The 26761-nt window shown below is 38.5% G+C and overlaps 1 protein-coding gene across 2 annotated transcripts in view; it reads left to right on the top strand.

Moving 5' to 3' along the window:
* nrg3b (neuregulin 3b) overlaps window positions 1-26761 on the top strand; it is a 218066-nt gene that overhangs the window by 91027 nt on the left and 100278 nt on the right. The window lies entirely within an intron of this gene.

Genomic DNA, 26761 nt, shown 5'->3' with positions numbered 1-26761 from the left:
TTTGTTTATATTTATGCTTCCTACGTTTCAGAATTGTCTGCGACTCTCTCCTGACAGATCTTTAATATCACATAAGAGTGGATTTTATTTTGTGCTCTCCTGGAGTGAGTGAGGGATCACCATGACTACGACATCAAGCGTATAGCTTCTCCCTCAGTGAAAACAAGCGACAGACAGAGCTTCAAAGACTAATTTGAGTTCTTGCCAGGTAAAAAGTAAAAGTTTGCTGCTGCTGGAATCCCACTGAGGTGTAAACACATGACTGCTCAGTGTTGTTACATTCCTGCTATTCAACTGAGATTCACAGAAAGAACAAAAAACATGGAGTGAAGGAAATGAAGAGCATTTAATAAGAGATGAGTGGAGCAGGAATCGCTTGAGGTCGCCAGGTTATTCCTCATCCTCATCTGCATCATTAACACTGAAAGGTGGGGTTCTGCTCCAGGTACCTGACATCTAGCAGAAGATTCATGAACGCTATGAACTGAAGCATGAACACAAACACGCTCTCACACACATCTGTTTACGTCATCCAACAGCCCAGCAAGCCTGAAAGCTTGTTTTGCAGAAGAGGATAGACAGCGTTGTGGAAATTACAATATGCCTCAGAGCAGAACATACCTGATTAAAGTTTTTTTTCTTCTTCTTTTCCAGTCACTTACACACATTTCATTACAGAAAACCAGAGTTCCAAAGCGCTAAACAACATCCCTAAAACTGTTTATATTTTTGCGTATTTACTGATTTGATTATTTATACAAATTGAACCATTGTGTTTTGGAAACTGCCTTGAATCGTTCCATCACTTTGCAGTGTTAAAAACATAAATAACCATGCTTTTTAAATGGGCTGTAGGAAGGAAAACTGCATTTTCCCTGTATTTGATTATTTGAGAGTTTGGACAAGCAGACAGAATTATGTGTTGCTACATAAACTTAGTGAGCAAAGAAATTAAAATGTGTATATGTGCATAGCTGAAAGCTAACACTAGCTTGCCAGCTTTTACTATGTCTTCTGTTTAATGTCCGCTTCCACAAAAAGCAAACTGGCAAAACAAACCTCAAAATACAGGAAACCACACATTATAAAGTAAACTAAAAAGTGCCCCAGACTCATTGTTCATGTTGGGCTTACATGGGTGGAACATAGTTTAGGTGGATCCAGGTGGGCATGCATTTCTTCTAGCTACTACCTATGACACATTAGGGCCCTATGATTTCTGCAATGCATAAAACACTGACAGAATTGAGGAATAAAACCAGAACTCATATATAAACATGGAAAATGTAAGCTAATGTTTATTTGTGATGGTGTTTTGTAATGTACAGACATCATAAATATATAAAACAGCAGACCAGACCATATCTAGCCAGCACAGTAACATCATTCTAATTTGAAAAATCGTCAAGAAATTAATCTCAGAAAACAGTTTACATCCAAGCACCCTCCAATCCTTACTGCTGAGACCGGCTGTTAGCTAGCATTGAGGTGCAAACTGCGTTCCGCAAAATAAAAGAAAAGATGTTTACAAAACTCAGCGACTGTATTGACTAAAATAATAAATCTATTTTTTAGTTTAGTAAGTAAACTTTTTAAAATATGGTCAAATATTTGAAATCTGTTAATATTGGAATCTAATTTTAAGCATATTAAGCATGGCTGGTATATTTTACTATTACAGAGCAAACATATTTTAGCTATTAATGTTAAACAATCTTGTGTAGTTACTTTAAAACATATTTTTAAAGGCAGTACAGCTATAAAAAAAATATGTAATTGTGCAGCATGAAATACTTTGGTGATGAAGGCGATTGAATGCAATTAATTTAACTGAGATCATGTATTTATGTAGATTATTTAGATTTAGTTTTAGTGCATAGTTTCATTTATTTTATTTCCATTTCCACATGTGTACTTTTTATTCGATTTTGCTGGTCCACAATCTGCCCAACGGCAATTTGCCAGGGTCTAATTGTTTGATCAACATGCTCTCACAGTTTGAGAAGTTATTTAAAATTCAGTGTGTGACCTTTATAATGTCTTGGGCTCATTCCAGAACTTACACTGTTGTATAATACATGGCAATAAGATGTGGACTGATGGTTTACCTAACACTCTCTGAGGCCCTGCTTATCACACAGAGGTGCTAAAATGCCATAACACAGGCTGAGCAAAAAGCAGAGGTACATAGCAACCAGTTACATTTAGACTGTGTCGTGTAGTGTGGGGAAATCGCTTGGGTTGGTGCGTCCTTTCAAAACGGCAACATTTTTAGTACTTGAGTATATTTGTAAGGGAAGGATTCGACTTTTCCCGATGAGATGTCAGTGAGTGGTGAATGGTCCATTATCACTTCCTTTTCTATGGGCTGTGTGGGCTGGTGTTGTCTGACCTCCTTGTGGAGTCTGGCACTATGCTGCGTATTTTACCTGTCCATATCAGTGTCTGAGATGAATTTCTTGTTTCTCATTCTACTTACGTCTTGTCTGCTAGACTTTTGTATTGTAAAGCCAGACAGAATGCATCACTGTAGTATATCTATAAATCAAAAGAGTGCAGTTGATTCAAGGTGTCTCTAGTGGCAGCCATCCACCAAAGCTTAGCCTGCACCTCCTAGGTGGTTGCCAGTTCAATCTCCTGAACTGATATGAAGTGCCCTAATCTTCCCTAATCACTACTAAAATGTGTGTTCACTAGCATGGATGGGTTAAATCATTTAAATTCCAGTGTACAGTGTGTTTTACAGTAATGTCTTAATGTCTTAAATCTGTTCAAGTGAAGAACAGCATTACTTCTCCTAAAGATGAAAATAAATGCTAAAATAATAAATACAGTTCATGTTTAGCTTACTTTTTTAACAGCAGTCCAAATTAAGTGTGAGTTTAATTTAATTATTTGCACTGCTATTTTCAGTGTATAAACAGTTTCTGTTGTTGTTTCTGTAAAACAGTTAATTTATGTTTGTCAGAAAAGCTTAAGCTTAGTGTAAGTCTGTGAAGTTAATATAGGTAGTGTGTGCTTGTTGTCCATTTGTTATTGTGAAATAAATTAGATTAGATACCCTGCAACACATCATGCAGTCGAAGCCACTAAAAACAGTAGAGTACACAATGACTGTAGCTGATAAAATGTCCTGCCTACATGCCAAATGACACCAGAGGGGATTACAACACTGCTAAAACCATTATTAGAACACAGTGCAGGTACAACATTTGACATAAAGGCTTACTGGCTTGGCCACTAACCAGAGTTCTCATGTGTCTGTGGTCTATATAATTATACCCCTTAACAAATGGAGGATACCACAATATCATCATTACTGTTATGGAATGTTCCAGTGGGTGTACCTAGGATATATGTCACCTTTATACCTAATACCTAATGGTAGTGGTGGGGTCAGGCTAACATTAAGCCTATAATAGATGTTTGTGTTGTTCCTGGCTTTCTGACTCACCCTGTGATCTGCTATGTGAGTATATTTTACAGTGTGTCCTCAAACTTAGAGCTATGAATGTATTTTTTTGCCTAAAAAGCCTGGAAGCCTACTGCACCAGCTCATTCGCTCCTGACTTATTTATTGGGTCTATAGCTCTTCTTCGAAATGGTCTAAAATTACACTGTCCCACAATCCTTACTGCCATAGCTGTAATATCGGAAGAGTTGCCATAGTGCTGTATTTACTTTGGGAGAGCCCCACTGTCAATAAGCTGTGTTGAAATATTGTGAGCGTGATGACTAATGCCATGTGTTTTCGCAGGATGGCTGCCCCCAACATCCTCCTTTTGAATGATTGCTCTCTGCTGTGGAATTGTGCTGTGCTGCAATATGTTTGGGTTGTGTCTCTATATAGAAGTTGAGAAGATTATAGTGAACGAGTTGCAATGTTCTGACATAATATAATATTTATTAGCATTATTATTTTAAGTTATTTATTGCTTTCATATTGTTTTTTTATATCTCCCACCTAAACAGTACTAGAATTTGTCCATGCAAACAAACAAGTGACTCTAGCAGAAATCACATCCACATTCAATACAGAAGGCTGCATATCATATGTATATTCCACAGGTCATTCCTACATTTTCTTAACGTCCATGACACATGACAAAAGTCATGAAGCACAATGAGATCTTGTCCCATGACATTTGGTATGTCAGTGTAATAGAAAACATAATAGAACTGTAGAGTTTTACATTAACTGCCTGATCAAAGTTTGTAGAGAGTGTATTTTTACACTTTTTTCAGAGCTTGCAAATTACTCAGCTTAATCACTGAAGAGGCTAAAAGTGCTTAGACACCCACTGACAGTCCAGCATGAATTGGGAAAAGAAGAGTTTACACTTTCCCGTTGTTTTTAGGTGAGACCTTCCGTGTGTCACGTTGGACAGTGTAGCCTGTTCAGCCAGCTGCCTTGCCTAGCTAGCTCGAGTGCCACCTACTACTGTACATGAATCAGTTCAGCCTTCCTAGCCAAATCAGCCCCAATGCAGTGAGTCACCAGTGCCTCAGCATGCACTAATCTGGCATTTCCATTCATGCCTGCTTTTGGCCACGGCCTATCAACTTCATTCAAACTTCACAATACTCTAGACACAGAGCCAAAGCTAAGAGAAATGTAGCATAAATGTATTCCTAAATGCTGGATATCCAAGCAATAAATAAAAAAAGCTTTGACTGAACATGTGACGTATAATCCACTCATCATATAAATGAATATTCCACCACTGTCAGTACAAAACCTTTTTATTTCAGAAACAATGATTTAACAGAGGAAATAATAGTTCTGTTGCTTATATAGGTTGATGTAATCTTATTGTACATGTAGATGTTTTGGGTTTAAACGCTTTTTTAGCATAGTTTTCCCAAAATGTGAATAAATTAATTTAAATTGTTTACAAGTCATGTTGGACCACTTGTGTTGGTCCATGTTTCATAAAATCTTCACCCTAATTAAACACCCTAAAAAAACATTAAGTTACAGAGTTCGACGTGTAACAGTGTAACATATTTATTTTTACAAAGTATTATTCAGTTCACTTTAGAATCCTCCATATTTTGCTCCATGCAGAACACTTGTCTTTACATCTCTAGAGATCTTTAAAGTACTTTGTGGTCTATCACTTTAAAAAAGGTTTTTAACTTTCTAATTTGTCTGCACAGAAAGGTTAAAATGTACTCTCAGCATTTCAGAGAATAGAAATAAAATTAAATTTGGTGCCGGGGCTGAGATCTATAACAGAAAATAACTTTTTCACTCAAAATCTAGAATGTTAAACATAGTTCCTTGTTGTACTAAATAATCCTTGTTGAACTAAATAAACTGTTTTAATGTGCACAGATCACATTTTTTCAGGGCTTTGTGGACAAATTTGGTCACTTTCATGTGTTCCTAAGTTTAATACGTTTGCCTGTGCACATGTGCTTAGTGCTGTCATCCTCGACCTGCTTTGTATACTTCTGCTCAAGTTTTATTTGGAAAGCTACTTTTACTTGGGTATGATTTTAAGCCACTCTGCCAATGTAAAAGAACTATCCACATATTTAAAACATTTAATGATTGATATAATAATTACATTTGCATACTAGACCAGTGGGTATACCTATGATATATGTTTAATTCTCCCAATGGTTCTGATCTTTCATTTCAGCTCCATGTGGGAGACACATGCTCCTCATTATGTCTCTGCAGATTTTTAAAGTGAGTAGCTTGTGTTTTCAATAGTGTTAAAATACATCAATAAAAACACTAATTTGCAAGGTTTTGACATAGAACTAACTATCAGCATTATAGTATGAATCAGAAAAGCCTGATTACTTCTTGTTGTGTTTTCATTTAGTAACAACTCATGTTTTTTGCTAAATGTTGTTCAGTTCTCCTTAGGCTCCTCAATATTCAGCACCATGTGGGACACAGATACTCCACTTAAATCTCTGGAGATCTTTAAAGTACTTTAAATTCCAGTGTAGTGTCTAGAAACGAGTTTGTAATTTTGTCATTTGAGTGCACTGAAGGGTTAGAATTTACTCAGAAGTGGACTCTCCCATTTCAGAGAAAAGATAATCAAAAGCATCCTTCAACATAATGTTTTTTATATGTATATATATACATATTTTTACACAAATGTGTAATACATCATTCCTTACTGTGAATTGAAGAGGTTTAGCCAACATTCTCAAGGTGCAGTGTAGCTCAATAGATTCAGATTAAAGTGGCTTGCATTCACCCTTGTGCTTTAAGCACAGCTCTTTCATATCTCTCATTCCAGGCTACTCAGAGATTTTGCTTTCTACTACAAGCAGAAACCACCTAAACACAAAGTTTACTGAATTCTGTCCCCTTCCTTCAGTCTTCTCCTGAACAATCACATTGCATGTTTTAAACTGCCGAATTGTACCATATTGCATTAAGGATAAGTCACCCTGGTAGTATTCCAGCTTTCTATATCTGTATATTCATACTGTATTTTTTAGCTGATATGAGTTTCTACTAATTCTGGCTTGTATGGTGTGATTTTGTGTATAAATACCTTTCTATAAGGGTGGAAGCCTTAACGCTTGTGATCTTAAATCCTTTAGATGGCACTGCATCAATAATCTCCTTTAATTAACAGTTGATAGAAGTATGTATTCAGTGGATTACTCTGGGAAATTTTTATCAAGCACTACAATACAGAGTTACATTCGCTCACATTTCTCAGTGTAAATGTGTCGTTACTGCTGTGGTGAGTTGTGTAATATAGTATGATGCAGTTTCTCAAAGCTTTGGATGTTGAGAATGTCGTTTGTCAAGTATTATTTTGATCTGTGAGACTGCATTGAAATGGTGCTTTTTGGATGACAGTTCTTGTCTTGTGAGCCGAATAGATATGAAAGGAGTGTCAAATAGGGAATGACTGGGTGCAGGAGAAGAGCTCGGCTGTTAGCTGACTTTTGGAAATGGTGTGTCTGAATGTTTGTGCACCACTAGAGTGTAAACATTTAGGGGAGAACAATATGTACAACATGCCATTATGCTCTGGAAAACACCTCATTGGACGGAAAAAAGCAGGCCGTTGGTTTACAACAAGGTTTTTGTTAGCTGAGGCCAAAAGCTCTCCATCTGCCTAGCTGAGAAACTCTCTCAACTGATCGCGCTGCCTCTAAAAATGCCAGAAACAGCTTCTTTTCCATAAGTGTGCCCTTAGAGACGTGCAAAAAATGTGCAAAGTGCTGTTGGCCGATGCGGAAAAATTTACATAACAACGCGAGGTGTGCTTCACAAGCAGTACATACGAATGTAATTTGCTCTCCAGCTGAATTAATTACGGTGTAAATTTATGTGGAATGAGTCACTTATGAAGAGATAGCTCCTGCAAATAAATACTTTCAATTCGAGATTAAATCAAGCCAACAAGAAAGAGATGTAAAATATCTCTTTCATTTCCAGCTGCAAAAGTGGGATTTCATAAGCATTATTAAATCTGTGTTTGGAGACTATTCTCTACTGTGTGTGAGTGTGTGATTGTGGTGTGTGAGAGAGAATATAAATGTATGTGCAGCAGTACATATGCACACAGCAGCCTTTCCCTCATAACACCCCCCCCACCTACCCCCATCCTCTAGACTACAGCTGGACTTGACTCATAAATCACAGGGCTGTTGGGTAATGAAAATATCAGGCAAGGTGGAGAGAGAGAGAGAGAGAAGCAAAAGAGAGGAACAGTAAGAGACTGTATGTGAGAGAGGAAAGGGGGAAAAGTGTGAAAGAGGAGGGGAGAGAGTGAGAAAGTATGTGTTTGTTGAGGATGGGAGGGTGTAGATGTACCTATTTGTGTGAGACATGCAGTGAGTGATAATTGTGTATGACCAGGAAAACAGGAAAATAAGAGCGTGGCTGGTGAATGCAGGAGAAAAAGAAAGGAAGAGAGAGTTGTAGAGAGAGACGGACACCCTTTACACCTGGTCACTTAATGTGACTTGTATCTGGATTTTATCCTGGCAAGATTTTGACTACATGCAATTACATTGGTAGCCAAACGTATTAGGTTAGTGTGTCCATACAAACTTCTGCTAGCATACCACATGAGAAGGAGTTTTAGCTGTACTAGCGTAAGTGTCTGTTGTTAAATGTGTCTTGGAAAGATAAGTGTTTACACTTCTATTATGTGGCTCAAATACATTTCAAGAACATCTCCTGAAGTGGTTTGAGTGATCAGATTTGTGTCTGTGGTAAATTTGTATTGCAATCCTGATACTCAAGATGCATGAATTGAAAAGAGATAAAACATATTAATTTAGTAGATAATTGTATATTTCTGTGTATGAATAAAGGGAAATACTGTTCTATTAGAAATACATTCTGCTTTGTTTAGATGTAAATTATAATGTTGTGACTTGCATTGCGCACTACATAGGGAATAATGAATCATTAAGGATTTAACAACTGTTTTTTCTTTCTTCTTCATGTTGATGTTGCCCTTTATGAGGTACTATCAACCCATGCAGGACTAGCATTATCCTGCATATTCCAACATTTCTGTCCCTGTGTAGATGAAAAAATATTTTGAAAGGAAAGGGAACAGGTATGTGTGGATGTATCCTCAGTGGTACATGTTTGTGGGGGATTGGGGGTGGATGCAAAAGGGAGGGACAGAGTGTTATTATAGAACATGGGAAAGGAAAAAAAGAGCCTGAGAGTATGATAAATAAAGACGGATATTTATCAAGGGAAGCAGGAGAAAAAAGAAAGAGAATGACGGAAAGAAAAAAGAGAGATTGAGTGCTAAAAAGAGAGAGGGAGTTCTGCAGTAAGGTCAGCAGTCCCCTGCATTCTTTCTCTTCTCTCTTGGTAATTTAGAGCTCCCTCACTCTTTCTTTCCCTCTTTCCTGCTAAGATGAGTGGCACTGGTCTGCATGCTAAGCAGGCATGACCCCGACGCTCTGCGGGTGCCCGGGTTAAACACGATCACACACATTCAGCTCCAGCGTCACGCAGAGGCGCCAGGACCCAGGGGCGAGCAACAGTCACTGCGGGAGGGGCCTAGCGTGACCCCTCTCTTGTTCCGAGTGTGTCAGGATGATTGGATCTGCTGTGCTTGTGAGGGGGGGATAGCTTGTAATCCGTTTGCTGGAGTCCCAAGACCTCCTGCCCCTTATGTTTGTTTGAATAAATTTGTTGGGCAAAGCTGAGCGCTGCGGCGAGTATTAACGAGCAGATTAGATGCGGCGAACATCCAAATATTTCTCCTGTCTCGGGAAGCACAACATCACACGGCATTTCATAAACACAGCATTTGCATGTTCACGCAAAGAGGTTGGGTCGGATGAATGTTATTAAAGGCTGATATTGTATGTTGTTTTGGGTTTGTTTTTATATACCCTGTGGTCTGTTTTACACTTGTGCACATTTATGTAGTACGTATGTTTTATTTATTTATTTATTTTTTGTCTTAAAGAGCAAGACACTACTTCCTGTCCTTTGACTTTTGGCATGTCCATGCATGTTTGGCATAGTGATTAGTTGGGCAAATATTATTTTGGCAAGGATTTTCATGCTGTCTGGGTGTTGTTCCAGAATAATTGTCCTCAGGAAAGCCAGCAGCCCACTTTTGCAAATAGCGTCTGCGATAATCTATTGATCTGGTCTGAATAAAGGAAAAGTGAAGGTCGAACCTCATGCTCCTTTTTTCTGCCCTCTGCATTTCGAAGCAACTCTCTATGATCAAAAACTCCCAATGACTCTCCCACACAAACAAGCCCTGCTGACCAGCTCACACACACCAGACCAAATTACACACAAACATCTGGAGCGCACAGGAGGTCAGCATGGTCAGTCTTGTGCCAGGCCTCTGGCATGTGTGTCAGTGGGTCCTAATGGGTGCCCTCGGCGTGCCCAGCCTTGAGCCATATGCTGGGAGCTGTGCCAGGGGACAGAGTTAGAGATAGAGACGAAGAGGCTGTGACTGGCATACAAATGCCCAGGGATGACCATACGCTCAGGGATACTACAGCCAGCCTGTCAGCCATCGCTACCAGCTAGCATTAGTAGCATTTGTAATAGGCACACAACAACCACAAATACACATGCGCGCACACACTGTGCTCCTTTTCGGCCCACTACTGATTCACTATTCCCCTGTCATCTTCAGTGAGAGCTACAAGAAGGGAAAAAAAACATCATTTGATTTGTCTGAGCATTTGAAGAAAAATGGAAAGACTCCAGGAATGAAAATAAATAACCATATCTGCTCTCTAAACTTGGGACACGCTGGCCTGTTATCTTTTCTTCTCGAGTTTCTCACGCTCCCTCCAGCTTGCTTTTCTTTTACTGGCAGAGGAGTGTCGCCGGTTTCCAGAGCCCATGCTGAGAGGCCTACCTTCCACCAGCAGTGAGGAGAGCCAGAGCCAGAAGCCAAAGCCTGCATAATGCATAAAGTGCAGCTGCGTCATTTACAAATAATGGATTTAGGTGCAGTATATCTCTCTGCAGAGCGAGAAGATGTAGGCCGTTATGTTTGTTTATATAGAGTAGAGCATACATTACTCATCTGATATGCAATTTCCTGTGTTTCATCTCCTGTTCAGACCTAGAGTGAATGAGAGAGAGAGAGAGAGAGACTCTGAGTTGACTGTTCAAAACGAGTCGTGATTAATTTAGGTGCTGGAAAAAAGGCATCAGAAAGCATAGGCTCTTCTTGAAAGATGAATCTGAATTTAAAATCATTTTACATCTTTTATTGCTCTTGTGAATTAATAATAGAACATATTTACCAGTTTGCATTTGTAGCATGCCAAGAAAACAGAAGAAAAACTGGGTGAATAAAACGACAAAATAAACATTTGTCCAAGCACATCGCTCTGCTTTGTGCATGCAGATCTACACAATGTGAGTGCTTTGTGTTCAGGCAATCTGTACCCCTTCTTCTGTTCGAGCTTTCACTCATTCACTCTCTCTCTATCTTGCGCACTCTCTCTCTCTCTCTCTCCCTGGCTCATTCTCTGTGTTTATGCTGGCTCTGCACATCCTCCCCTGTCTCAGCCTGTGGATAAATATTTCATTGGGTTAAATATAGCCGTGCTCTCACTGAGACTCAGCCGGGCCTTCTGTCCGGGACAGGCAGTAAGAGGGGAGGGAATGAGGAGCAGGGAGAAAGAGCAGAAAGAGGAGGAGGAGAGCAAGCGAGCAAGCAACCAGGAAGGAAGGGAAAGAGCTAAAGGAGAGCCCTCTGCCCTCATAAGCTCTACCACTGCGCTCAATCTTAGACAAGGTTACTCTGGTCAAACCCCTACTGTGCTGCATGGGCGAGAGAGCGAGAGTGTGTAGGCCTGTCTGTGGAAATATGAGCCTGTGCATCATCTGGAGCTGTCGTGATTACTCTCTTAGCCTCGATTACATGATTAACCCTTAGACTCTGTACCTCTACTAACTGCATAAGTGACATATTAGTTTCATAGCAACTACCCAATCGTCATAATTAACCTGCTTGCTGGAAAATGTGGATATATGCTTTGAGGTTGCACAGTTCTTGCAGTCTTATTCACAGTAGGCTTAGCAGTTAGGACACAGTATACAATGACTTTTTTTTAAAACTAAGATTCGGAAATAATCGTAGAATTTAATCAAATGTATACTGAATTATTTTGGCTCTATAACTGATCTGAGTGTTTTAACATTAAGTATCAGCTAATATCCAATATGATAAATCTTTGTGTTTAACTTGTTTTGAGTCATTGCAACACCCTGAGAGTTACAGCCAGCTTAGAGTAAAACTATTATAAAAAAAACCTAGTTAGTGTTATCTTCTCTGTGACAGGAACAATTTTAATTAGAGCAATTTTAATTCAGAGAGTATACATCAATGAAGAGAAATGAACAGCAGAATAAATAGAGCACAAACTAAGACAGATGATATTAATTTTATCTGATTGTAAAAGCTAGGACTAGACATTTCTATTTAATAAATTATTTAAATAAATAATTAAATATTTTAAAACATTTTATGACCGTACATTTATTTAAATCCTTAAGATGTCTCAAAGACCAGTTTATTCAGTTGTTAAAAGTGTATTGATTAAAATACACTCTCCCCATAAATCAACAGTGTTTAGTTGGCAGTTTTGATGTTGAGAAATCATATTTTGCACTCTTTCTCTTGTCTCTGTTGCAGTGAAAAACAGATTCCAATGGAAACAAGGTGCATCTTAAAAAATTAATATCAGTGAAAAGATTCTTTATTTTAGTAATTCAGCTTTTATGGAGATGGAATTTCATTTTCCAGCAGGACTTGGCACACTGCAAAAGTACCAGTTGTTCTTATATAATATTTTAAGTGTCTAAGATACTGATTTTTTGGTTTTAATTAGCTGTAAGCCATAATCATCAACAATAAAAGAAATAAACACTTGATATTTATTTTTTTTATGATGCACCTTATGTATTTACACTTTTTTTGCCACATTAGTTTGATTTATTCATTAATTATTTGTAAAGCTTTCTTGCTTTGGTTTTGTTTTATTTAATTATTTGATCTTGACCTGTCAGTGCTAATACTGATTGTTTGTGCTTGTAATAATAAAACAATTGTTAGTATAAATGAGCTGGGACAGCTAAACCCTCCCTCTCTTCTTAAGAATAAACATTTAAAAGTCTAGAAGCTGATCATCTTCACTTTACCTGGACACCGGCACCACACACACTACAAGAATAATAAACTGTTGCCTAAAGCTGGTTTTCAGTTGGTTATAATTGTGCATACTGTATCACATCACTTATAGTTTAAAAGCTTCTGTGTATAGGTTTTCCACCAATGTGATAAAACCTAACCATTTTTTTATGCAAATAAAGATTAAGGATATTTATGACCATTAAAAATACAGCCAAATCTTTTCAATTATGTATGTATCAAATCAAAACATAGCATGTCCAAAATGGCAGTTTTACAAAACAGTTATAAATGAAAGTCAGTGTAGAAAGATTTTTTAATAAGGGATTTGTCTTTGGGTCCATTCATCATGACATTCTGGCACAATGAAAAAGAGCACTGAAGCTCTCAAATCAAGAGGAAAACGATATTTATTATAAAACATTACACAGTATTTCTGTACAAAATCTGGATCTGATAGTAGATAAATAGCAATTTCCTGGGGTTTCTGTAGACTGTGCGTGATGCACATATTTTTCATAAACCGGATTATAGAAGGCCACATTTATAGGATCTTATAAAACAAGATGGCCTTCGGTGACGGAACATAAAAAAAAGGTTACCAAACCAAGCCTGATTCTGTGTGATAAGATCATTATATTATTATATATCAGCGATGACCTGTAATAATTCACCATCTCAGTTACAGGCGCAATTAAGAATATGAAGTATATTTGAGAGTTTATGCATGTCAGGGAAAGTGTGTGTATGTGTGTGAGAATGTTAGCGAGCGTAGTTTAGTGTAAATGTTCTGGTAGCACAGTGATATGAATTAGTTTGATGTTTGGAAAGAGTAGGCGGCTCTGCAGTTTAAGCAGATCAGATGATAAGAAACTGGCCAAATCTGCTGTCCACCAGGAGACTGGGGAAGGCTAAAAGGTTCAGGCTTGGTTGGCTGTTGCAGAGAAGCCTCATAAACAGAGAATAGCGTGTAATTTGAAACTCTACTGGAGCACATTTTACTGGCTTTATTTGTGCTTCAGAAAATCAGAACACTGCGAGCATATCAGTACACAGTGAGGATAATGTGCTATGAAACATCAATTAATGTCTTTATTGGGCACATTTACAGGATTTTATTGTGCACATTTCTCTGATATTAGCACAGTAGATCTGTTCAAGCAAACACAGTGCATTTAAAAAAAAAAAAAAAAAAAAGCTTACAGCCCATTTTAGTGACCTAAGTATCTTACTTTCATTTTTTCTTCAAAAGCAGGGCACAGTCATTAACTATACATTTGCATTCAACCTATCCATATTTGATACATTAAGAGCCATTTACAGCTATTGTCACGTGCTCTTCAGATAATGAAGGTAATGGCTTTTAGAGACTGCAGCATGTTGTCAGGGACTCAGATATCCAGCCTGACAAGCTTTTAAAGCTTGTTCTTTGAGCTAATCTTTAAAACAAAATGTTACTCTCAGCCAAGCCAGACAAGGGCTCTTTCCTAGGCATTAAGACTGCATTCAGATATTCATTTAGGTCACTTATCTTATGTGCTATTAAACAAGACCTAGACAGATATATGCAATTAAGCTGACTTTTGTGGCATCAAGAATAATAAGAACAATACTTTAGGCACATGCGCTGAGCAGGCTGTGGTGTGTGTGGTACATTTTAAACTTTATAATAAAGCTTGCATATCAAATACAAATTTGGTGGCTTTTATTATGGTGGCCATGTTCCAGATATAATCTAAAACATGGGCCCCTCATCCGTTATTAGCTGGGATATTCAATATCTTTTCCCTTTTTGTTTAGTTTCCAATTTTTTCTAAAATAAGAGGGTGTCCTGTGACATTTGACTCACCCTGTATGTTTATTCCTGCAGTGCAAAAAACGTTGAGTTGCTAATGCATTTATCATTTAATAATATTGCTGTTCCCTCTCACAACACTTATACAACATTTTGACACCAATAATAGCAAGTAATATGTTTTGGGTATTATTTTGGATCAGATATTCTCCATGGACATCCAAGGCAGTACATTGCTTTAAGATCTTAAAGTATCATCTCTTTGCATTAATGCTGCCATTATAGGAGTGTATTAACACACATTTGTTGAGTCTGGAGTCAAGTTGAGTCTGACAGAGTATTTTGTGTGCAAGGTAAAATAAGGTAAGAAAATATATATATATATATATATATATATATATATATATATATATATATATATATATATATATACAGTGTTGTCCTCCCTAGATAATGTAACTGGATTGATAGCTTAATTAGGTTCTAAGATCTTGAGAGCTTCATTGCCTTTATTTGGGATAACCTTTTCAAATCTATATTTAACTTTGGGCCTGAAATTGGTCCACAGGTTGTAGAAGGCACATTATGTCACAGAGGAGAGTGATTCCTGTAGTTCTCAGTAAAGGTGGACATTTTAAGGCTGTAGGACTCCATCGAGCTACAATCAGAGTCATTCTGTTCAAACTGAGAAAGTTTGGAACAGTGGCCAGTCTTCCCAAAAATCTATCTGAGAGGACACAGTTAATTATGTCAGGAACTGACAAAGAACCCATAGGATGCATCTAAGGAACTGCAGGTCTCTCTTGCGTCAGCTATGGACAGCTAATCACTCACCCTGTAGCAAATCACTTGGCAAGAATGGGTTCTGTATCAGAATAGGACAGTGGAAACCAATGCTAACTGAGAAAAATATAATGACTTACCAGACAAATGATTAAATGTCTAAATTTACTTTGGGGTTGTTTGGGGTTATACCAGGGCTACTATTAAGGGAATTCTTTAAGAGATTGATGAAGAACAGTTGGGTCAGTCAACCATACAACGATCCAAAGCACATAAACAAATTTACCTTACAGAGATTAAATAATATGAAATCCACAACCTTTAGAATGTCCTTATCAAAGTCCCAACAAACAATTAAACTGCACGGGTCATGCTCACAGTTCTACAAGGTGTTGTGGACCTTAATCCATCCGTTAAGCATCTATCCCACGCGACACTTGCATTAGGCCTGTTGAGTCTGAAGTCAAGTCACTTGCATTAGGCTTGGCCAGAAATCCAGTCAACTCCTAAAACAGCTGCACATGCCCACACACAATTTTCAGTAGGTTCAATTTGCATTTGTGATCTAGGACTAATCATCCAAAACCATGACCTAACCTCAATAATGCTGTTGTGATTGATTAAAAGCAATGACATCCTCGCAACAAGATTCCAACACCTACTGCAGTGTTGCCAGAAAAATGGAGGCTTTTCCTGCAGAAAAAAATATTTCTTTAGAGTAAATATAAAGGAATGTCTATGCACAGTTTATTATAGTTTTCATTTAACACATGGAATTTTCCTTCAATTTAGAACGTAATACTGAGAGAAAAATAGGCTTAATTGCGGTGGTTCAGCGTGAGTGAATAAGCACAGGCCAGTCATAACCTTGTAGGTGCAGAAATCCTGTAGAGCCGAGAAATTGAATGTCTTAATAATGTATTACATCTTAGTACATTATAACATATTTTAATTTACATCGCTTAAGGTCGAGTTATGGTTTTAAGGTCACGAAAGGATATTATTCCTCTTATTTGAGATCTGTTAACGCTCACCAGACATGCTGCTTAATTAAGGACGTTTGCTGGTGGCAAGCCACTAAGATCCTTTCTGCGCTCCCTAGATGGTGATCTTTTGTTTTGATTACATGCCAGTGGGGTGGCGTATAGCAGCTGAAATCTTTCTTAAGTTCTCTGGAGTGCTAGCCTTTGTCTTAACTGTCACTTCAAGTTAGTCAGGCACACTTTGCCCATGCGGAGCTGTCATCTTCTCCAGAGGAGCCAGTTCAGAGTGCTGAGAGGATTCAATTTACCTTCCCTTGCAATGCCCCTTCCTTTCTATCTCATCCTCCCTGATTCTGTTCGGCTCGGTAATGGCTCCGGTGGCTGGCATTTGTCTGAAGTTTCCTCGGTCTCAGACTTGCTGTTGGATTTAATGAGTTCTTTCATTTCCAGGGGAGGGCATCTAGACACTTTCAAATATTCTTAACAGGGTAACCAATTCCCTTCCCTCTGCACTCGGTGCTTAGTTACAGAGATGTTTCCGGGTCGTAATGCATTACATTATACCCCTTTAAAGCAGGTTTACTCAGTGAAATCCTATACCTTACATTCGCTAGGCCTCTGTTGCCTCCTGTAACTCTTCAGATTTGCTAAAATTATAAGATGTAAACGATCCTCTGGGGTTCTGAATTAGCATAACGCGAGCTTTAGCCACGTTAGCAATGAAGAAAGAACAAAAAGCATTTTGTTCCATTCACTTTTCACCTGCTCTCATCATTCTCCCTGGTGAGAGCACTTTAAACCTCTCCCAAGGCCAAGCCAAGAGGCCTGTATTGATGAACTTGATTCTGGCAGAGCTCTAAAAATCGCTGTTTACTTCAAAACTCCAATTATCCCATAAGTGGCTGTGTCTGCACAGCAGATCTTTTTATGTGGTCTAAAGTGTTGTTCTTTCAGCTGTGTCATGCATGCTGTCATTTGAACCACAGGAAGGTTGTATAAATAATCTTTAGAATTTTGTGCGGAGTTTAGATGGGAAAAAAAGGAAACGACAACTTTTGGCTTCTTGTTTAGCACAGTGAAAATGTGCACCGTTCCACAACACTATACTTCAAATGGTTCTTTACTAGAATTGCTTATTATATTGTGGCGGCTCTGGGTTGTGTGTGTGGCCGCCTGCAGGCATGTTTCTGTTCTCCTCTGTGCGAGGATGGCAGGGGTGGGGCATCTCCCTTGGGAGGGGTTATGCAGAGAGGGTGGGCACCACTCTGGATCTGCCATCTGGAAGACACACAGCTGGGTTGGTGGCCTTTGGGCTATTTTAGCTCTGTGGGTATGGTTTTAGCTCTCCTAGTCTTGTTAAAGACTATAAGTGAGTGGCAAGCCGGTTCAATAAAGGAGCTGTTGAGCATTCAGCATGAGTCTCACGGGTCTTCCTTCCTCTTCCACGCCACAATATTGTTTTAACATTGTCATTGCGAGGTATGCACACGCAATTTTGTATAAGGCATTGAATTAAATACATTGTGCAACAACTTTATTGCTGCTTGATAAAAAGAAACACTTCCACTGTTTTCATTTTGTGTGACATATAAAAAGCTAATTTGTTTGTTTTGGTTGGAGTAATAGTTTCTGCTCTATTTAGGAGCATTGCTGTGAGGAACTGATTGCATTCCGCATCAGTAGCGTTAGTGAGGTCAGTGTTCACAACAATGTGAAGTTAGAGGTAGCTAATTAGCTTATTTTCATTTCTATATTGAATCATTACAAGTACATTCAAAAAGATTTGAATGCAAAAAATATTGTATGCAAATAAAAAGATTATTATACTAGGGTCCTCACAGAACCTTATCATAATGTTTTTTGTGTTCTATTAAGCACTAGTACTACTGTTTTGTTCACTTTGTATACACTAACACACTTGTGCTATAATGGACTAATTTGTTTTACCATATGAGAGAGAGATGCACCAAAATAAAACTTTCTGGTCAAAACTGAAACCGAACAAAATTAAACACTTGGCTGTAGCTTGGATATCAAAAAGTGAATGTTTTTTGCAGGTTTTCAATAAATTTGCTTCTTATCTCACCATTGCCAAATTAAGTAACACACTTACTTATACACACACAATGTATTTTTTGTCTTGCTTTTCAAAACAAAAACAATTATCTAAAAAAACAACACAATTAAAATATTTGACACTTAACATTTTAAATATTCCATCTGACATACCAAAAAAATCATAATACATTCACCACAGCAGTGCTATTTTAATTATGAATTTGTCACCTCTGATACTTTAAAACATGCTAACATAACAGGACTTTAATATGGCTTAAAATAAATGAGTCTTTGTTCAGTGTGAATTATTTGATTTTTTCAATCATTTGACTGAAAGCACTGCAATTTTCAGCTGAATATTTCTTACTTGCCAAATATTTTGTAGCATATCTATTACAAAAATACCCTTTTTGTTCATTCAAGTAGCATTTCTAAATTCATTCCTCCGGGATCCACTTTCTGTATGTTCCATTTCTGTGTGTTGGGCTGGAGAAGAAATTTAAAAACATAGTTTGAAGGACTTTGGTATACAGACGTTTCATAGAACAGCATGTCCAAACCAAGAACCACTTAAGAACCTTTATTCTTTCTTTTTATGTCTATAAGAGGAATCTTATACTGTGTTTTGATGTCAGAGCAGATCCACAGAAATGAATGTGTCTTGTTTTCGGTGATGGAAAGCCAGAAGTGCTCTCTTCAACTTATTTGCTCCCATGTGTGCAGGTCTGTGGAGGTTTCTCTGAGGGAGATGGGAGCATGTGGTGTGTTCTGAGTGCAGGCATGTCTCTGGAGAGTGCCCCCAGGGGCCTGTCAGTCTGATTGGTGAAGGACAAGGCAGACTGTTACTGTGTGACAGATGTTTGTGTCTACAGCTATCCCAAGCTGTCAGTGCGGCGGAGCCCTCGCAGCCCACCGCCCCGCTGACAGGAAGCACACTCGCTTTTAAGCACCTGTTCCCTCACTAACCTCCATTTGTCTCTGACAGAGACCGCAGCATTGAGTGTTGGGAGAGGTTTGGAGGAAGGTGTTGTTGCCTGTGACCTCTTGAGTCTGATGCAGCTTCCTTCAGATCAGAGAATTTGCTGGAAGGGAAAACAGAAAGGTCAGAAAGTGTATGATACAATCTCAGGGCCATATGTTATGTTATGTGAAATAGTAGAGGTTATGCACTTTTATACTCTACTTTTCCGAGCTCAGATTCGTTTCATATTTTGTTACATTTGGTATTTATGTATACTATAAATTATATCCAAATGTTTGTGGATGCCCTTTCCAAAGAATGCATTCGGCTTCTTTAAGTTGCGCTTAATGCAAAAACAGATGGGCAGTGTACACACAAAACAAATACAGCTCGTCTAGTCTCTGTAGAGAGGAATTTGCTGTAGAAAAGGACTCTCTAATGATAAACCAAAAATGTTTCCATAGACAGTAGGGACAGGTACTCCAACAAAAGCAGGATGCACTAATGTTTAATATCCCTTGATTTTAATAAATTGTCTATATATTGTATGTTTATATACATTACGCAGAAAGAATCTTAAATGGTACTGTGAAATGTTATTTGCCTCATAGTGGACCCTTTTAGGTATGTAGAATATTTTTAAAGGATCAACAAAGAAAGAGACCTTTTATAGATAACAAAATGCATGTATTCAGTATTTTGTTGTATAATGACTAGTGTTGTGTTTGGGGTGTAAAATGCTAAGCTGTGGTTTTATAAGCCTATTTACAAACCTTATTACCTTAAACCTTGTTATTTTGCCTTAGATTTAAACACACGCTTGTAAATACTTTGATAAGCTCTTATCTGATTGGCAGAGTCTACATAGCACAACATAGACTTGTTTTTAGTACTTTGTCCTACATTACAAACTTTAGGGGGAAACATTTGTAAATATCCCTGAATAGCTGTGTAATTGTGCTGCTTTATTTCATGAAGTGCACAGTTAGTTGGCTAGCTGAACAGATTCTAAAGCTCAGTTGTCTATGGTTAGATTTAGATTTGAGCCTAATACAGACATCTGTTCACTTCCCCAACTTCATTGCGTTCTGCTTATAAGCTGTTCTTCTACAGGTTCTGGCACAGTAAAATCTGCAGTTATGAGACCTGATTCCTGTCGCAGCTACAGGAGTTTTATAGTAGGGCAAGAATAAATTAGCATTATAATGAATGTTGGTATTTTTTTTCTTTTTGTGACAATTGTGGCCTGGACCCTAATTGACCCTAAAGTCACCACTGAGTTACACAGTTTTAAAACAGTGATGGAAAAAGTCTTGAAATATTATAATATATCATTCCATCACTGTTTATAACAACCAAAGTCTCAATGTTGATACTGATGGTTTGTTTGGTTGGCTTAGTACTAGATCAAAAAGAAGGACAATGGTATCACCTAGTCCTACTTGCTGTATTCCAGAACCTGCATACCAGTAGACTGGGCTTGTCAGTCACGCTGTGGCTCCCACTAAGCTGCATTGCCAGTCAGTCAGTTGGCAGGACCAAGAAGCTCAACCTCACTGTGCTCAGTGCTGAATTGAGGAGAGTAGATGAGACATGGGCTGGGAGAGTAGAAGGTGTGGTGGGGTGGTCTGCAGGCAGTGGTGTATGATGGGTAATGTAAAGGCAGTATTCTCTGCAGGCTTTGCAGCTCTCCTCTTTGTGTGTGCAGTGTTTGATGTGTTCTGCTGTAAACAGTGTGAGAGAACTCTCCCCGGAGATCAGCCACAGCCTGAGCACACTAATGAGCAGGGTGATTATGGGGAAGGCATTTAAATAAAATGTTACAAATGTAAATGTACATCTCTGCCTCTGTGGTGATTGAGTGTTTGCGTGCGGGTGCGTGCAAAAGGGGGCTCATAATGCACATGTCCTTATCGCATTTAAATGCCTTTTGCTTTGATCCCTTTTTTTAGTCCACAGAGTTTATGGCTTCGAAACAGGCCGAAAGGGAACCCAGGGAATCTTAAATTAGGGGCGTGTGGTTCTTAATTCATAATAAATTCTTAATTGTTGATGGTTTCCATTGTTAAACTATTGAATTAAACATAATACATTTTATAAAATGATCACAGAAACTTGCAGGGGGAGAACAGACTCATAGTATCTTTATTCATTTTGCACCCAATCAATATTCTGCGCAAATTCGCTTGTATTCTAATCGGTCTAATCTTTAAATTCGGGAGGCAATCTGCCTGTTTTGCTTGCTCTTTTTTACACACTTACTTGCACAGAATATTAACTTTCTCTTTCAACACTAGAAAGAGAGGATGCATATTCTGCTCTGGCCAGAATCTCAAAACTGTGTCTATTTCAGGTGGAATAACCTGAGGGAATATGGTTTCAATTTTCTGTTGCTCTGAGGCTATTTTATAGCATTTATCATGGGAGTTTGTATGAATTGAATGATGTAGATTGCCTTGAAGAATGAAGAGTGTAGAAAAAAAAAAAAAAACGTAAGCACTAATTTAAAAGAAACCAGGATTATTCTTATGTTGCAAGAAAGTATTTAGGGAATAACTGCAGGGATGATTCTGCCAGTGAGTGGAGGCTAAGTAATTATCTCATCATCACCTGGGCCATTACTGAAGCTGTTTTTTTTTTTCCTTGCTTTTTATGTGATTGGGCCATGAATTCATTAGCACATGTCTTTCAAAATAGCCTCACATAGTCTAATAATGCTCATTCATATATTCATGGCTTAATAATTTCTTTTTAAGATAGCCTTTTTTGAGTGTTTGAGTGTCTTTGCATTTTAGGCTGGCAACATTAATGCTGAAGAAAATCAAATTCTGCAGGCTCAATCAGGATCAGGTAGATGGTAGGGTTGGCCTCCACAGATTTTCAGTTTCTTTTTCGGTTCACTTCACTCTGAATAATCTGTCAATAAGCAGGCAGACTGGGGTTGCTGAACAGGAACTGAGAGTGCTACGCTTCAGAGAAATCCTCACAACCCCTCAGCCCTTTTTTGATTTGCTATTTTTCAATTGATTCATTTCACGTTCTCGAAACAATTAGTGCAGCCCATTGTTAGCACAATTTCCACTTTGTAAAACCTTACAAATAAGACCTACTTAATAATATGTATCAATAGAAACGCTTGCACATGTTCCATGTCCTAGAGGAAACATTCTTCAATATTGATTTAGCCCTCCGTTTCAGAATTACTCTGTGCAATCATGTTGTGTTTGGTAGAAGAACACTAGCCATTTGTAACCTGCATTTTGAGCTAATTGCTTTGCCAATCCATTTTCTGACATCTGCGTAGTGAAAATGGAGGATGTGATATCCGGTGAGATTACACAGGGAGCGCTGTCACGCCTTGGTACTTAATTCCATGCTCTAATAGAACCATATATGTGTTTTTTTGACTGAAAGACCTCCCCCAGATGTTATTGTAATGTGTAATGTATGATGGATATCAGAGTGAACATCTGTACATAGCTAAAATGAAATAGCTTGTCTGACCTCAGCATCATGCAAACCAGCACCTAGCATATGGGCTAATTGTGGTTTTGTTCCAAGTGTTTCACAAAAAGACACTGAAAACCTGAAGACAGCCACACTAACTGTTTTGCGAGCAGAATATACCTTACCTTGCAAAAAAAATGCAATCAATTTAGAAAAGCAATAATAAACTTATCAGTGATCCATCATAAAAGGACGTTGATTACTAATGGCTACTCAGAATCCCTGAGCATCAATTGCAATGTTCATTAATTCATTGAACACCTCCCCTAGCCTCTCAAGAGCACCCTTATTCATGCAATTACTATGGATGGTTCATAATTTTAATTCGGTGCTTAGTGATGTTTATTGCATGTTCCTGCACTCTGGGCCCACAGATGGGGACAAGCTGACCCCTTTTATGAGCACCATAATCAAAGCCGTGGCGGTGAAAGATCAGGCCCATAAGTGGCCGCTAGGTCGCACAGTAAACACTGTTGATTGCTGATCGACTGGCTTGTCCGTGGTACTACACTGGCCTAGTTTGGAACAGCACTCTAGGGGGGGAAATGACAGTAATAATCTACTAGAGTTTCAATTTTCTGTTTTTACAATGAAACATTGGATTCAAAGGCTGCCTGATCAATATCGTCCAGATGATTTATATCACATCATAACCCCTAGAAGGTTAATGTAGAGCTAAAAAAAGATGATAAAACCTCCCTGATGCCCTCTAATGGATTAGATGTTGAATTATGTATTATTATAGACCTGTTTTTTGTGCTATAAGTGCAGTTTATAATCTTTATAATCTATATTTTCTAGTTCAGTAGAATTTAAGTAAAATGGACAGTTATCATTTTTGTGTTGTCTTAATCTGAAAAAGAATTAAATAATATGTCTTATTTATACCATCAGATATGTGCACAGTAAAGATAAGTAAACTGTCAAAGTTAGGGGTAATGTGCTTTGTTTTAGACTATGTGAATTCAGGTATCTTTTTGCACAGCTTACATAACATCCTTGGACAATTTAACTGAAGGTTGTGTCAGCTAACATATGTCCACTTGCCTAGTGTTGTACTGTGTGATTTGGGGAGACAAAGGCAGCAAATCCAGAAGCTGGTTATGGTCTTTTCAGCCTCTGAAGACTGAGATTTGCCCTGAATTAAACCTAAAGTCTTCTGATGATGGGGTCAGTTCTTAGGTCAGTACCAGTAGATAGCACCAGTTAGAATATGTCAGAAGCTAAATGAAATCAAAAAATAGAAAATTGTATAATTGAAGGTGACTAGAATAGGTTTATAATGAAAGGATTGTGGCTTGGATCTGTGTTGTTAGTCTTCATTTTTGGAACTCTGAGTTTAGCTGAATTTATCAGTGAATCACAAGGTTGTGAGGGAGTCAAAATACTGTTGCTACAGTCAGACTAAACATGCTTGTCCAAATGTCTATATGAAATTTGATAGTTTGGTAGTAGTAGACTACAATTGTATAGCTTTAGTTTATTAGTCCAGTTTTTGCTAACCTCAGGATGCAGTAAAATGGAGAAATTGAGCATAGATTCAAGTTTAAAGCTCAATTCAATTCAATGTGTTTCAGTGTTGCAAAAACATTTGAGACATTCAGTATTTTTTTTTTTTATACAGGCGGTAGTGCATTCTCTCTCGACACTTTTATACCCATATTCACAAAGATTGTCAGAGTAGGAGCACTGATCTAGGATTTGTCACTGTCAGTAAAGTGGTATATAGTAAATAAGAGAGTCAGTACTCTTACCCGAGGTCAGTGCTCAAAAGTTGTTTAAAACAGCAACAAGTCTTAGCACGTTTCCAAAGGCCTTTTCATACCTGCCATTGTAATCATAGCTGTATTAATTATCTGGGCAATACACGACATGGAAATGGAAGCTGAGCCATTTATCTCCAATTGACAGAGTATGCCTCATAATTGGGTCAGATTGAGTGTTTTTTTCTCATCAAAAAACTTCTGAAGGGTTTCTGTGCCGTTGTTGTGGTCTTAGTCAGAGTATGATTACTGTATTCACACCTGCCTGAATGAATCACACAGAAGGTGAAAATTAACCCGATCAGTCTGATTTAACTGGGCTAAAAGTACAGATGTAAAAACATAATTAGAAGTGTTTTCTTAATGTGCAATACAGTTATATTCTTTTCTACAGAGCTTAACAAATTTGGCCTTCTATGCGTCATTCTCGCTGGTTAAGTATAACACCTGGTTGGAGACCTGGCTTTTGCTGCTGCTTGTGAACAATTTAATGTTCTCATTTTTATATCATGTTTATTGTATTATTTTTGTATATTTTATATATGTGCAGCCTGTATGGGTAGTCCAACTGGGCCCAAGAAAGTGAATCCATGGATTCTGTCTTATCCCCACATGTAGATGTCAGCGATGGGACCAGGAGGGTTTAAACATGGACACCATCTGGGTTTCATACTGCATTCAAGAAACCCATGTGAGATTATGGTGGACTGTAATGTTTGTTGTTATGTGGGAAGCGTAACTGGGTAAAAAACAGTACTAATGGTTAACAATCGGTAAAAGAAGAAAAAAAAAACACTCTAACTCTGGTGACTCCCCCACTTTAGAATGTTGGGAGGGTAGGTATCTCAGTAAGCATGTATGTCCTGGTAGATAAAATGTCATTGTTTATTTAACTGAGAAACATTACTCAAAATATGAGCCATTTTATACTTAGATAAGTCCCATAGTTCTTCCCTGTTACACAAGATAAAGGCTAACCTGCTTCTTTTAATACTTTGTGGAGTCAGCCAGCTCTTCTCTGTCAGCCATCATTTCATTCTGCTTCTAACATAACATCACTGGACAACTGAACTCAACAACAGACTCCCTCCTCGGCTAGTATTGGTGATGTGGGGAGACTTGGAGCAGCCCACCCAGAAACCAATTATGGTCTTTTCAGTCTCTCAGCCACCGATGAGGCTGAGATTGGCCTGGATTGGCCTTAAAATCTCTCAACTCTTAGATAACAGGACCACTTGGGAGCGCCAGTTAGGAGAATTCTGACTAGGTGTCCTTGAATGAATGAGCTCAAAAAAGTGCATGCATTGAGCTGTGGAGCAGTGGAACTCCATTGGAGTGTTCTCCGTGATTATGGTGCTCTCTCCAGTATTTTTTGGACGAGTTGGGGAGGAGGTGGGCTTGTTCTTGATGATCATCCAACCACGAGTTCTGACCTTACAAGTGCACTTGTCACTGAATGCAATCAAATCCTTACAGCAGTGCTCCAAAATGTAGTGCACAACCTTTTCTGGAGAGTAGATAGACAGTTACTCCACAGTACACAGGATAGAAAAATCTTTTTGTTTTAATTCCATTGATTTCAGAAGAGACAATAAATGTGGTGTTCCAGTATTTTTGCCTGTATTAAATATGTTCCACAGTTTTATTTCTGTTTCGCTGCACAGAATTTGTCACCCTGTTCTCGTCTCAACACCCTTCTGATTTATCATCGCCTTTCAGGACCTACTCTAACTGACCTGAGATTCATCCATCAATACTCGAGAACAACAGATTGATTTGACCTTTCCCATGCTATTGCAGACTCTTCGTCCTTATTCGGGGCTGCTGCTTTTTCTCACCTTGCGCTCGGTGGCAGGGACATGCTTGGCACGGTCTGGCAGCACACACTTGTGTGAAACCCTCTCGCTTGCTGTAAAAAGCTGTGCTGTAAAAGCACAGAACTTCATGGCCATCCTGCTGAACACTACGACTGCGACAGACATCTTTTGACAGATGTCTGGAGGATTATTATTGCTCGGTGTGTGTGCGTGTGTGTGCATTCACGAATGCACTGTGTGCTTGTGTCCTTACGGCTGGGGTAAGCAGCTGCACAGCTGTGTAAACACACCCAGGCATTGCTGTAGGGCCTGCCTGCCTGCCTGCCTGCCTGTCTGTCTGTCTGTTGAGACTGCAGTGCAGTAGATGCACGCGACAGGCATGCTAGACTCAGGCGAGCACAGCTGGATCGATGCATCGAGCCACAGCTCTGCAAGAGGACAAACACCTCACGC

This window comes from Astyanax mexicanus, chromosome 15 (assembly GCF_023375975.1).
Source record: "Astyanax mexicanus isolate ESR-SI-001 chromosome 15, AstMex3_surface, whole genome shotgun sequence".
In the NCBI taxonomy this organism is placed as follows: Eukaryota; Metazoa; Chordata; class Actinopteri; order Characiformes; family Acestrorhamphidae; genus Astyanax; species Astyanax mexicanus.
This window is presented reverse-complemented; position numbering and strand designations above follow the sequence as displayed.